Genomic DNA, 15,206 nt, shown 5'->3' on the forward strand with positions numbered 1-15,206 from the left:
CGGACAGGCTGAGAGAGTTGGGCTTATTCAGCCTGGAGAAGAGAAGGCTGCGGGGAGACCTGACTGCGGACTTTCAGTACTTAAAGGGAACCTATAGTATGAAAGATGGGAAAAATCTTTTTAGTAGGGCCAGCTGTGACAGGACAAGGGGCAGTGGTTTTTAAACTGAAGCAGGGTAGGTTTAGACTGGATATAAGGAAGAACTTATTTACAATGAGCTAATGAAACACTGGAACGGGTTGTCCAGAGAGGTGGTGGAGGCCCCATCCCTGGAAACATTCAAGACCAGGTTGGCTGGGGCTCTGAGCAACCTGATCTAGTTAGCAGTGTCCCTGCTCACTGCAGGGGGGTTGAACTAGATGACCTCTAGGGGTCCCTTCCAACCCAAAGCATTCTATGATTCTAACCATATATGCTTTTAGCATTATTGAAACTTTTTCCCCCCTACTTTTCTTCAGTGTTTTAAATGCTTAACACACATTTTTCCCTTTGAGAACAGTTGTGGGGGGGGGTTGGGTTGGTTTTGTTTTTTTTTTCATTTTGCCTCCAGAAAGTTAAATATTATTTCAAAGAATTATAGAGAAAAATGACAAAAACCTATGGGAAGAACTACTTTCCATTAGAAGACAGATAATTGGGTCCAAGAATCATCTGTTCTTATACCCATCTGAATTTTTATCTTGAAAAAATTCACCTTCCCCCTCTAAGCAGGAGTTCAGAGTCACCAAATTAGATTATAATTTCCAGATGAAAGGTTTAAAATTTCATTGTGCAGAGGTCAAAGGACTGGAGTGGCAGTCCAGCAAGCTAACTCTATGTCTACCTGTGATGCTAAAATGGTCAAGTAATCTTAGTGCTTTGTCTTCATTCTCACGCTTGTGAAATCATCGAAGAAACTTTTGTCATCCAAATGTTCATAGCAGGGTGACAATGAAAATGAATCTGATTTTCTCGTGTAAAACTTTACATGATGAGGAAGACAGAAGAGACTCACATATATTAACTGCAATGAATTTTAGGTTTTTCATACTCTTCAGAAAAAAGAAGAGTTACTTTTAAAACTACAATTTCATAAACTGTTAAAATGGCACTTAGGTATTTAAATACAGGTAATATATTTTAACAATGTATTTAAATACAGGTAATATATTTATAAAATAAAATACAGGGAGAGTCAAACAGTTTATGTAGGCGATTAAAGACTGATATTTCTGGGTGCTCTTCTGACCAACATTCAATGTACCATTTTTCATGATTAATTAAGTCTGATTGTGATTCAATTTACGTCACTGTAAACCAATACCTACTTTACAGATATTTATGTATAACGAACATTTTAAAGATATTTGGATGGACCAAAATGACATAAGTCATGGGAACAACAATGTGTTCCATCTGATGCTCTCCTAACTCAACATACTGTCTCCCTTCCTTATCTGCAGCTTGCAAGGAAGAGTTAAATTTATTGATGTGCTGCAATATGGAGCAATAAACTTTAGCATCCAAGTATCTATTATTAAAGCTATTGACAAGCCAACATTTACTAGTGTCTCTTTTGCAAGATAGAACATCACCTTCTCTAGAAACTGGTGCTTTTGAATGGAGGAAAGAAAAGAAATTAAGCTTGGGAGCAATTTCATTAATCATGCCTGACTTTAAAAGAGAATTGAAAGACTCCTTGCAACCTCTCAGTCCACATAGGCTTAGTCTAATCTTAAGGAGAGAGAGATCTACTTAAAACATATATTCAGATATTGAAACATTGTGCTTATGCTTCACACATATTTTTGCAAATCGCACAGAAACTGCTTCACCATCCAGTTCTTCTCATTAGTCTTGTTTACTACTTGTCCTTCAAAATGACTGCCTTTGCTAACAAACTCTGGATAAAAGGGTTTTTAAATATAAATTCCAGAGTCAAACTCAGCTAATATAGCTATTCAGCTGTTTGGTTTTTTTTAAAACCTTTCTAATATAGCTCATTTCCCACATATCTGGAGTTCTAAATTACCTTAAGAAAAATATTGCTGAAAATGAAGGTAATTCCTAATATAAAATCTGGTTAAGTTCTTTTAGAAGGGTCTGTCTCTACCTTAAAATATGCAGCAAATTCTGCCAAATGTGAATATCAAACTAAAGACTACATTTACCATAGGTGACAGCCAAAGCCTTCCTGCTTATCCATGGGACCAGCATCTTACGCTACAACACACTTATTTTCTCACACTGACAAGTTGTTGACTCATTGGGCAGAATGAGAAGCAAATGTGGAGATCACGCATCAATCACCTCCCATCACATTCCCAAGCCTGAATGTCAGTGATTAGACAAACTTGGGTTGACAGGCGTCCTGTCTGGACAAACAGCTTGTCAGTTTTGTAATAGGATTCAGCTGCTCTCTCACCATAAGCTTTACAACCTGAATCACTTCAAATACTCCCCAGTGGAAAGGGGCAAAATTGAATGAACAGAGTAGGTGGATTTTCCTTTTGCTAATTTTACAATAAATTGCAACTTTCAGATCTTTACTTTTGGCAATTATTTTGTTGTAACACAAAGAGAGAAACATACAAAATTTAATGCTAACATTAATCTACAGCTGTTATGGTAATTTTTTTCTTTTATCAAAAACGTGGTCCAGGAGATGTCCCTCATACTGAAGCAAAGCTCCTGATTTAGGGGACAAACAACTTTCAGAAGCATGATAACGTTTACATGAAGAAACTAAAAAGACAATTTTTTCTATAGCAATCAATGCCCCAGATGATCATTTGAGGCACATTTGAGGGATTAATTTAGTTCAAGGTATCTTTTTAGACCAAGGATCTTTACTGATTAGAAAAGTACATATTAGAGGTAAAAGCAAAAGATAGCGTGGTGCTATCATGTATCATATTAAATCAATTGCAACTAAGAGCTACTTAGCTTGTACAGGGACACTTTATTACTACACTAGGACTTTAATAGGAAAAACCAAACACATAATACTACATTGCAGACAAAATCTATGATTATGTACTTGAAAAAACATGGATAAGAAACTTCTTGCAAATAAAAGCAATTTCTTCTGTTTATTAAACCTAAAAATTATTTATCTCAGTTTTGTATTGATCCTCTCATAATCATAAACACTGAACTTTTAGAAAAATTTAATTGTAACAGTGAAAGTTTTCAAGTAGACATAGATTAAAAAATACTAAGGATATTTTGAATCCTAGGAAACCTTCTTGACTCTGCATCATACACAGATAGACAACTACAACACCAGTTTGAATGTCTAGAAATTTGGATTAGTTTACTGAAAGTGCAGTAAATGAATGGCTCAAGTGGTTATTAATAGAATATGAAGTCCAGTCAATAACAAGTCAGTAACAATACATGCATCACTACACAGGAACAATACATTTACCTAAAGTCTTCCATAAAGAATTTTGTTTATTAACAAATAATCTCAATATTGATTATCATTGTTTAGTCCTTGTTAGGTCCCTGGATCTTAAAATGAAGATGTGTGTGTGCAGTTCCCTTTCCAGAAGCAGAGTCCAAGCTTAATCACAGAATCACAGAATGTCAAGGGTTGGAAGGGGCCTCCAGAGATCATCTAGTCCAACCCCACTGCTAAAGCAGGTTCACCTAGAGCATGTTACACAGGACGTCATCCAGGCGGGCTTTGAATATCTCCAAAGGAAACTCCACAACCCCCCTGGGCAGCCTGTTCCAAGGCTCTGTCACCCTCAAAGTAAAGAAGTTTTTCCTCATGTTCAACTGGAACCTCTTATGTTTCAGTTTGTGCCCATTGCCCCTTGTCCTGTCGCTGGACACCACTGCAAAGAGTCTGGCTCCGTCCTCGTGACATCCACCCTTAAGATATTTGTAGGTGTTGATGAGGTTCCCTCGCAGTCTTCTCTTCTTCAGGCTAAATGTTGATGTTAAGGTCAATTCAAGAGTTGCTTCAAAAACCTGGTGCTGCATCATGTTTCCACTGTACTGCCATTTAACAACTGGGTTCTGTATCTTCCAGTATACCCGGTAACTTTGCTACTCTTTGTCCACTCTGCTAGCTAGACCTGATGTGTGTAGGCATTTCCCAGTGACACTACATCCTCCATTTCCAAAGACAGACTAATTCAAATAATTGAAAATCTCCATATATGAACTCAAAATTTTCTCAGCTTTTTTGTTTTTTCTTTGTTACTGTACTGTTTTTCTTTTAAAGAAAAAAAACCAACAATACTATGACATGAAATAAAATGCTAGGGAAAAAAAAAGTAAAAATATCTAAGATGATGAAAAATATATACTGATATTTTTCAGATTACTCTACTGAATGACAGTGGTTCCTTTAAAACATTAAAAAAAAAATCTAATCTCCAGCATTTCAGTGGATTAAATAAAATCAATGTAAATTAAAATAGAGAAAAAACACCCTAATGCATCAGGAAGAAAAATACATACAGATAATGGAATTATTTCATAACATGCACACAACCCAGAATATATTTGAAGCTGCTATGATTCATCGACACAAACACTTATCTTTCTGGAAACAATCTTTATGTTTTTATCATTGATTTGTCACAAGAAAGATAATCTAAAGACAAAAGACATGTTATAAAACATTTTTATAAAAGAGCTGTAAATAGTTCAAATACAAATTTAACACAACAAAAAATTACATGTATGTATAGTAAAGTGATCTAGAAACACCTCACATATCACCACTTACTGAACACCACTAATAGCTACCACAAAACCCCCAACTTTTATGAGAACTCAGATGATGGTATATGGGAAGGCCACAGAATGTTAATGTGTTGTAGTCATACTTGGTCCGAGACTTGATATTGTATTGAAAGTTATTAACATGAGGAACTTCCAAATGGCAACATGCTATAAAACTCATTTTTTTTCAAGGAAATCTTCCTTGTTTCCCACCAGCAAATCCTACTACCCAAAGCTCACTTGGTAGGCTGGTACCAAACTGCAAGTTTCTGAGGACTGAGTGACTCATGCTCTTTAAGGTAAATTTTGAGTCTAGATTATGATTATAGTATCCCATCTTAATTATTAAGAATTTGACCCATCTGCAGAGGGTCCGGGTGAGTAAAAGTCTAGGTAACTAAATACTCTAGATAGTAAAAAAGTTACACTAAGTACTAGAAATTCTGTTTAACTGAAAGCTAGAATAATTACTAGAAGTTCTGTGTAAGAGTAAACTATGCTAACTGGTAGAAATTGTAGACAGCAATAAGCTATGATGATTTGCATCCAGCTCTGGAGCCCTCAACACAAGAAGGACATGGAAGTGTTGGAGCGGGTCCAGAGGAGGGCTACAAAAATGATCCGAGGGCTGGAGCACCTCTCCTATGAGGACAGGCTGAGGGAGTTGGGCTTATTCAGCCTGGAGAAGAGAAGGCTGTGGGGAGACCTGACTGCGGCCTTTCAGTACTTAAAGGGAGCCTATAGTATGAAAGATGGGAAAAAACTTTTTAGTAGGGCCAGTGATGACAGGACAAGGGGCAGTGGTTTTAAACTGAAGCAGGGTAGGTTTAGACTGGATATAAGGAAGAACTTATTTACAATGAGCTAATGAAACACTGGAATGGGTTGTCCAGAGAGGTGGTGGAGGCCCCATCCCTGGAAACATTCAAGACCAGGTTGGCTGGGGCTCTGAGCAACCTGATCTAGTTAGCAGTGTCCCTGCTCACTGCAGGGGGGTTGAACTAGATGACTTCCAGGGGTCCCTTCCAACCCAAAACATTCTATGATTCTATGATTATTAAATTTCTTTATGTAATAATAAGCTCTAAGTATAACTACAACCCTGTGTCTGCTTCTCATTCTACCAAAGATCCTTAAAACAATCTGCCTGTCCCTGTGCTGTCAGGTGGCACTCAGACATGGACTAGTGTGGGAAGTTGAATGCAAAATGGAAGATTAAAAAGAAAAAAAGTCAATTGAAGGCAAAGAGATAAGAAACTGCACTTACAGTCTTTTCATGCTGAGCTAAACGTGGCTTTTTCCCCCTCTAAACTTCAAGATTCACTTTTTTTCTCCAACCTTCATTTTTCATTTACTTTTACATGTATTGATATACACATACATGCATATACATACACACATATATGCAGATATTAAAGTGTTCCCTACCTACTCTACACCCCTAGACATGAGGTTCAGCTACTTTGTGGAACAAGAGATCAGAATATGCAGTTCATACAAAAGATTAATTTAAAATTCTTATTCCTTTTGTAGTTGTGAAAGCCAAGTTTTATGACAAATATTCAGTTCAAGCCCTGATCTCAAACATCAGTGAGAATTTCTCAGTATCAACAAATATTGTTCTAGTGTCTAACAAATGGCCAAGAAAATACTGGTGCCAATGTAATTAATTTTTAATTGGGATAAATGCTATATGTCCAGCAAAAAGAATTAAGCTGCAGGCACTTAAGAAAGATAGATGAAGGAATGGAATAAATAGAGGGAGGGGGAGACAACTGAAGGCAGACATGCAGAGAAGGTTGTAGCTCTACCCTGATAGTAGGGCAATCTGAGAACCATTGGGGAAGGTGGAGCTTTCTGATACAGCTGCCTCCCTAGAGAATGCAAGAGTCCTTTCATTTAAAGAAAAGCTTATACTGTAGCATGGCATTGCTGTTAGCACTGCCTGTTAACAGCAGGGAGACCAGATTCTCAGAACTGATTGTCAGGGGATCATCATTTTGATGAGATCTCTTTTTTTTCCCTCCCTGTAGGAGACAATTATGAGATGTAAACCCCTGCATCTCAGCAGGTTTGCTCTGTCTCTAACTAGATAGAAGGGAAAACCCTGTCAAGACTAATACTCCTTTAGAGGAAGACCTTAAAATGAGAATGATACAGTGCTCTGCATGACAGCTTGTCCTTAGGATATAAGGCATGTTGCACTTTAGAATCATAGAATCATAGAATGGTTTGGGTTGGAAGGGACCTTAAAGAACATCTAGTTCCAACCCCACTGCCATGGGCAGGGATACCTTCCACTAAACCAGGTTGCTCAAAGCCCCACCCAACCTGGCCTTGAACATGTCCAAGGATGGGGCAGCCACAACTTCTCTGGACAACCTGTTCGAGTGCCTCATCACCCTCATAGTGAAGAGTTTCTTCCTTATATCTAATCTAAATCTACCCTCTTTCAGTTTAAAGCCATTGCCCCTTGTCCTATCACTACATGCCATTGTAAAAAGTCCCTCTCCAGCTTTCTTGTAGGCCACCTTCAGGTACTGAAAAGCTGCTTAGGTCTCCCCTGTTCTCTTCTCCAGGCTGAACAACCCCAACTCTCTCAGCCTGTCTTCACAGGAGAGGTGCTCCAGCCCTCAGATCATTTTTGTGGGCCTCGTCTGGGCTTGCTCCAACAGTTCCATGTCCTTCTTATGTTGGGGGCCTCAGAGCTGAACACAGCACTCTAGGTGGGGTCTCAAACCTGATCTTCTCCTACAGTGGGCAGGTCTTCATTCTCCCAGACCCTGCCTTTGCCTTCTGCAACCTGGGTGGTGTGGCTTGGGCACTTGCCAGTGAAGGCTGAGGCAAAAAAGTTGTTGAGTACCTCAGCCATTTCCAAATCCCAGGTAACAAGGTCTCCATTTCCTCCCAGAGAGGGCCCACATTTTCCCTAGTCTTCCTAGTACCACCGACATACCTGTAGAAGCTTTTCTTGTTGCCCTTGATGTCCTTGGCCAGATTTAATTCTATCAGGGCTTTAGCTTTCCTAACCTGATCTCTGATTGGTTGGACAATTGCTCTGTATTCCCCACCCTCTGTAGGCTTCCTTTTAATGTTTGAGTTTGTCCAGGAGCTGCTTGTTCATCCACGTAGGCCTCCTGGGGTCTTTGTCTGACTTCCTCTTTGTTGGGATGCATCACTCCTGAGCTTGGAGAAGGTGATCCTTGAATATTAACCAGGTTTGTTGGGCCCCTCTTCCGTCCAGGGCTTTATTCTGTGGTACTCTACCAAGCAGTTCCCTGAAGAGTCCAAAATTTGCTCTCCTGAAGTCCAGGGTAGTGAGCTTGTTGTGCACTGTCCTTGGTGTCCTAAGGATCTTGAACTCCACCATTTCATGGTCACTGCAGCCAAGGCCGCCCTTGAGCCTCACATTCTCCACCAGCCCCTCCTTGCTGGTGAGAACAAGGTCCAGCATAGCACCTCTCCTCATTGGCTCCTCTATCACTTGGAGAAAGTAGTAATCATAAATTCATTCCAAGAACCTCCCAGTTTGCTTATGCCCTGCTGTGTTGTCCCTCTAACAGATATGAGCGTGGTTGAAGTCTCCCATGAGGACCAGGACTTGTGAGCATGAGGCTTCTCCTATCTGTCTATAGAAGGCCTCATCCATTTGGTCTTCCTGGCTGGGCAGCCTATAGCAGACCCCCACTATAATGTCATGTGTCCCTACCCTCCCTTTAATCCTGACCCATAAGCTCTCTGTCAGCTCCTCATCCATCCCCAGGCAGAGCTCCAGCTAGTCATTGACATAGAGGGCCCCTTGTCCCCCTTGTCTGTCCTTTCTAAAGAGCCTGTATCCTTCCATTCCAACACTCCAGTCATAGGAGCCATCCCACCATGTCACCATGATGCCAATAAGATCACAGCCTTGCAGGCACACGCATGTCTCTAACTCCTCTTGTTTATTCCCCATGCTACATGCATTTGCATAGAGGCATTTAAGTTGGGCCCCCAATGAAGCTGACTTACTGGCTGGAGGGGCTGGAATTCCTTTGTGCTGCTCTTCAGGTGCTCTCTTGCTAACCTGCAATCCTTCTCCAGGCTCTGGGCAACTGTTGGTAGCATTGGCATCAAACTGGTAGGAGTGAGATGGATTGAGGTTTCCCTCTCCCAGCAACTTTAGTTTAAAGCCCTCTTCACCATCCTGGCAAGCCTATGACCAAAGATGCTCTTCCCTTTCTCTGACAGATGGACCCCATCAGCCCCCAATAGACCATTTTTTTCAAAGCAAGTCCCATGGCCTAGGTAGCTGAACCCCTGGCTGTGGCACCAGTCCTGCAACCATTTGCTGATTTGCCAGATTTGACTGGCCCTTTCAAACCCCTTCCATTTGACTGGGAGGACTAGTGAAAAAACTGCCTGTACTCCAGAGTCCCTTAACTTCCATTCCCAGGGCTCTTATAATCCTTGGTACTCTTCACACTGCTCCTGGATGTATTACTGGTGCCAGTGTGAAACAACAGCAGGGGATAAGTCAGTGGACTGTATGAGGCTTGGTAGTTGCTCAGTGACATCCCTGATATGAGCCCCAGTAAGCAGCACACCTCTCTATAGAGTGCATCAGGTTGGCAATGGGTGTCTCCGTACCTCCCAGAAGAGAGTCACCTACTACTATCACCTGTTGTCTTTTCTTGGTTGCTCTGGTTGTTATACAGGGAGCAGATTGGGCTGCCTAAATCAGTTCCAGTGTCTCTCCTGGTGTGATGGTTCTTTCTTCTTCAATCTGCAGAGCAGTCAAGTGGTTCTGCAAGGGCACCTCGAGCGTCAGAGGAAGTCTATTCCTCCTGCTGGGCCATGTTGTTGCAACTATCCATTCTTCTGCATTATTGGCCGCCCTCACTTCTGTGTGTGCTGGTGGGGGAGTTTTTGGCTGTTTGGCCATGGGCTTTGGCTCCACTGCAGACAGTGGGTGGAACCAGCTATTTAACCCCTTCTCAGCCTCCCTGATGTTAAGCAGCCTTCTCACCACCTCCTGCAGCTGAGCTATTCAGCTACTCAGCTACACCCAGGCATACCTTTTGCAGGCAAGTCTGCTGCCTGTCCCTGCCTCAGGAAGAAAAGTCTAGGCACTTCCTTCAATCTGGGGTCTGTCTGGGTGAAGGCCTTGGACACCTCTAGGGTAGATGGTGCAGATGCCCCAGCCAGAGCTGCAGCCTTTACTCTCAGAATATACCCCTCCTCTTTCTTTCCTGATGCTGAATATCTCATGTTTTCAGCCTTCCAGGGACTTTGCTTTATTCACTGAACTCTGTAGTGTGATTGCCATTGGCTCCCAGATATATAAGGTTTCCAATTTGGAAATAAATCCTTTTTGCTCCTGGAGGTTTATTAGGTTTTGGCTTCATAGTTTAATTTATTAGCTTTGCCTCACTAACCCTGCAGCTAGCAAGGCTACTGACTTATTGTTAGTATCAAATGGCATATTGTTAACATCCTTCTCCCAATCTTATTTATAAGGAATGTATATAATTAAACCACAAAAAAATACTTAGATTTTAAACTATTAGTTAGACCAAAAAAAGCTTCATTACCCTAAATCTACAAGAATAAACTACTACTGCATTCAAAAAACATTTTATTGTGTCTACTTAATGTAAGATATATAATATGAAAACTCTTATTTATGGATTTAAGATATCACCTCATAGGTGCACTTATTAAGAAAGTGTAATCAACATGTGAAAGAAAACTAGCACATGAGCTGGAAAGATCCATGTTTAAAATCAGTAGCAAGAAACCCATGGTTTTGAACATTTACATGGGACATATCACAGAATCACAGAATCACAGAATGTCAAGGGTTGGAAGGGGCCTCCAGAGATCATCTAGTCCAACCTCCCTGCTAAAACAGGTTCTCCTAGAGCATGTTACACAGGACATCGTCCAGGCAGGTTTTGAATATCTCCAGAGAAGGAGACTCCACAACCCCCCTGGGCAGCCTGTTCCAAGGCTCTGTCACCCTCAAAGTAAAGAAGTTTTTCCTCATATGCAACTGAAACCTCTTATGTTTCAGCTTGGGCCCATTGCCCCTTGTCCTGTCACTGGACACCACTGCAAAGAGTCTGTCTCTGTCCTCGTGACATCCACCCTTAAGATATTTGTAGGTGTTGATGAGGTCCCCTCGCAGTCTTCTCTTCTTCAGGCTAAACAAGCCCAACTCTCTCAGCCTTTCCTCATAGGGGAGATGCTCCAGTTCCTTTATCATCCTAGTTGCTCTCCTCTGGACTCTTTCTGGGAGATCCTCATCCTTCTTGAACTGGACAGACCAGAACCGGACACAATACTCCAGGTGGGGTCTCACCAGGGCAGAGTAGAAGGGCAGGAGAATCTCCCTTGACCTGCTGGCCACACTCCTCTTCATGCACCCCAGGATACCATTGGCCTTCTTGGCAACAAGGGCACACTGCTGGCTCATGGCCAGCTTGTCGTCCACCAGGACTCCCAGGTCCCTCTCAGCAGAGCTGCTTCCCAGCAGGTCAGCCCCCAGCCCGTACTGGTGCAGGGGGGTCAGCCACTCCTCCCAGTTTTGTGTCATCAGTGAACTTGCTGAGGGTACACTCTGTCCTCTTGTCCAGGTCATTGATGAATAAATTGAACAAAACTGGGCCAAGTACTGAGCCCTGGGGAGCTCCACTAGCTACCGGCCTCCTACTAGACTCTGCCCCACCGATCAGAACCCTCTGAGCCCTGCCATTCAGCCAGTTCCCAAACCACCTCACTGTCCACTTATCCAACCCACACTTCTTGAGCTTCCCTATGAGGATGTTACGGGAGAGAGTATCAAAAGCCTTGCTGAAGTCAAGGTAGACAACATCCACCGCTCTCCCCTCGTCTACCCAGCTGGTCATGCCATCGTAGAAGGCTATCAGACTGGTCAGACATGATTTCCCCTTGGTGAATCCATGCTGGGTACTCCTGATTATCTTTCTGATATCTTTCTGATCCCCCCAAAAATTCGGTTAGTCCTCACTTTACAAAGCATTCAAGGGTATATCTAGTCTAAATAAAAAGTGTTCATTAGAAAGCAGGCAAATACTTATCTTCTTTGATGTCTTACAAGTTCATTATCCGATTTCTTCATTTTCATGATTATAAAATCTGGGAACTGAAACTCCTGAAGCCAGAAGGGAGGGAGGTAACTTTGTATTAAAGTCAAGCTCTGATAAAATACATTGGAAATGCAAAACACTCTTTGCTGTTGCAAAAACTTTTTTAGCATTATTTTTACTAGTTGCATTCTTTAAGAAAGGAAAAAAGTGCTTCCTCTTCCCTCTCCCTGTCCATCTTTTGAAGGAGTATCCTGCATTTTCTCCTGCTAAAAAAAAGGGGGGGGGGAGTGTGTGTAAAACTTAGAGTTACTTTCCACAGATGCTCATTTAAAAAAATTATGAGGAAAACTGAATTATTTTTTTAATATTATTTCAAATTATTTTATTTATTTCATTTATTTCTACTATGAAATCTTAGATTTTTTTCCCCCTTCTTATATTGCTTCTTACGTATTTTATAAAAAAACCCCAAACCCCACAACAAACCTCTCTTTAAGATATGTGGATGGAAATGAAAATTCCATTATAATGTCTAATCAAATAGAAATTATTTTACTGTGTTCTAAATGCATATGGCATTTTCCTTATGTAATCTCTAATGTGAGTTTATAATTTGCTTATACTTCTCTTATTGCAGTTAGCATTACTTCAGTTTCATAACATCAAAAGCAGGCTCAGTATGAGTCAGCAGTGTGCCCTGGCAGCCAAGAGGACAAACTGCATTCTGGGGTACATCAAACACAGTATAACCAGCTGGTCAAAAGAGATGATTATCCCACTGTTTTCAGTGTTGGTGCAGCCTCACCTTGAGAACTGTGTGCAGTTCTGGGCTCCACAGTTGAAGAAGAATGTGAAGGTCCTTGAAAGCATCCTGAGGAGGGCAACTGAGATGGAAGGTATGTCCTGTGAGGGGCAGCTGGGGACTTTGAGTTTGTCTAGTTTGGAGAAAAGGAGGCTGAGGGGTGACCTTACTACTCTCTACAGCTTCCTAAGGAGGGGAAGCGGGGGAGAGGTGCTGATCTCTTCTCCCTGGAATCCAGCGATAGGATGCATGGGAACGGTTCAAAGCTGCACCAGGAGAGGTTTGAGGTTTAGACTAGACATTAGGAAACATTTCTTTACTGAGAGGGTGGTGAAACACTGGAACAGGCTTTCTAGAGAGGTGGTTGATGCCCCAAGCCTGTCAGTGTTTAAGAGGCATTTGGAGAATTCCCTTAATAACATGCTTTAACTTTTGGTCAGCCCTGAATTGGTCAAGCAGTTGGACTAGATGATTGTTGTAGGTCCCTTTCTGCTGAAATATTCTCTCTTCTCTTCTCTTCTCTTCTCTTCTCTTCTCTTCTCTTCTCTTCTCTTCTCTTCTCTTCTCTTCTCTTCTCTTCTCTTCTCTTCTCTTCTCTTCTCTTCTCTTCTCTTCTCTTCTCTTCTCTTCTCTTCTCTTCTCTTCTCTTCTCTTCTCTTCTCTTCTCTTCTCTTCTCTTCTCTTCTCTTCTCTTCTCTTCTCTTCTCTTCTCTTCTCTTCTCTTCTCTTCTCTTCTCTTCTCTTCTCTTCTCTTCTCTTCTCTTCTCTTCTCTTCTCTTCTCTTCTCTTCTCTTCTCTTCTCTTCTCTTCTCTTCTCTTCTCTTCTCTTCTCTTCTCTTCTCTTCTCTTCTCTTCTCTTCTCTTCTCTTCTCTTCTCTTCTCTTAAAAAAAGATAGTTGGTCAAAGGAAACTATCATGTCTGTGGGTTCCTGCAAGTTGTCATTCTCCTTCAGATGTTAAATTAACTATAATTTCTATCACAAGCAATCATTTTTAGATGACAATACCCTCATATTTATCCATCAAGTATATCAATTTGACAGCTTGATTTTTTTTTTTAAGGCATTGGTCTGCTTCTGATTAACTTAAATTCCTTTAAATTAAAAATCTGTATATGCCCAGTGATAACTCCCATCTAATTCCACAAAGCCAGTAAAATGTCAGAATGATAGTCTATTAAAATACACCAATCATTAAAATTCAGAGGAAATTCCCATCTATTTTACATGCATTGTAAGCCTTATTATTATCAAAGTGGCATGATTCATTCACTATTACAATAACTATTACAGGGAGTGTACAGTTTGTGATTCAAAATGACAGATAGGACAGCATATATCATAGAATATTGACTGTGTGATTCCAAGACAGATGTACAGAGGATTTCAAAATAGTGTATTAATAATAAAGGATTTCTTTCTCCCATGATAGAGCCATAGGAAAGTAGGAGACAGTGAAAGTCAACATGACATTAACAGTCATTGTAAGTGGAAGTCTGCTGAAATAAAATGCAACATGATGCTAGGATTAAATAAAAACTCTTGATTTAGAAACCTTGTACAGGGGTTGAGGAGAATGATGATTACAGACTTTATCTTTTACTGAAGAAATCTGTGTGTGACATGTTTGTTATTTACAACTGAAATCCATGGAAAAAGATGTAGACCCACATTAGTAGAAAGTTTTAAAAATAGAAACAGTCAAGGTTATCTCAAATGCACACTGTGACTCATAACTAAGAAAGAAATCCATTTGTAAGCCTTTTATTATTTTTTTTTTTAACTTGAATAAAGTTCCTATTAGGAAGGGAAAGAAAAAAATCCCCAATCTTAACTGAAGTATTGCAAGAGGTTCCAGTGTATAGTATGTTTCTATCATTTAGAATGAAAGCATTTAGCTATCTCTTGGCAAGAGAGATTATATATGTCAAGAAAGTGTTATTGCTTCTGATTCTACTGAAATCAGTGGGTTTGTGTTTACCTTCTGTTTGGTAGCTATTTGATCAAGTGCTTGTACTATTCATCTGTTTAGAGTATTTACATGAAAGCTTTAGCAAAATTGTTTCCTTTGCCCATAGTATTTTGAGATTTTTTCACATCATTATAAAAAAGCAACTGGATGTACTGGGGATAGTGGTTTCAGAATGAAATTGCCCACAGATGGTTTGATGACTTGCGCTTCTGAAGTCAGAACACCGGTAAGTGTTCAGGATCAAAGTCCTGCTGAAAAAAAAAATCTTCTCTTCTCTTCTCTTCTCTTCTCTTCTCTTCTCTTCTCTTCTCTTCTCTTCTCTTCTCTTCTCTTCTCTTCTCTTCTCTTCTCTTCCCTTCCCTTCCCTTCCCTTCCCTTCCCTTCCCTTCCCTTCCCTTCCCTTCCCTTCTCTCCTAAAATTAGTATATACTAACAGTCTCTTAAGTAAAATGGAAGCATTTGTGATATGGCTTCATATGATATACGATAAATGATTGTTGTACTGGGCATCTTTCTTGGCTTTTGTGGGTGGTTTTATTATTTTTATTTTTATGTTTTTATTTTGTCACTTTTAAAGAGTTTAAAACAGAAGGGACAAAGCATCACCCCACATCCCCCACACC

The sequence above is a fragment of the Egretta garzetta genome, unplaced genomic scaffold (genome assembly GCF_000687185.1).
Source record: "Egretta garzetta isolate BGI_Z169 unplaced genomic scaffold, ASM68718v1 scaffold126, whole genome shotgun sequence".
Classification (NCBI taxonomy): Eukaryota; Metazoa; Chordata; class Aves; order Pelecaniformes; family Ardeidae; genus Egretta; species Egretta garzetta.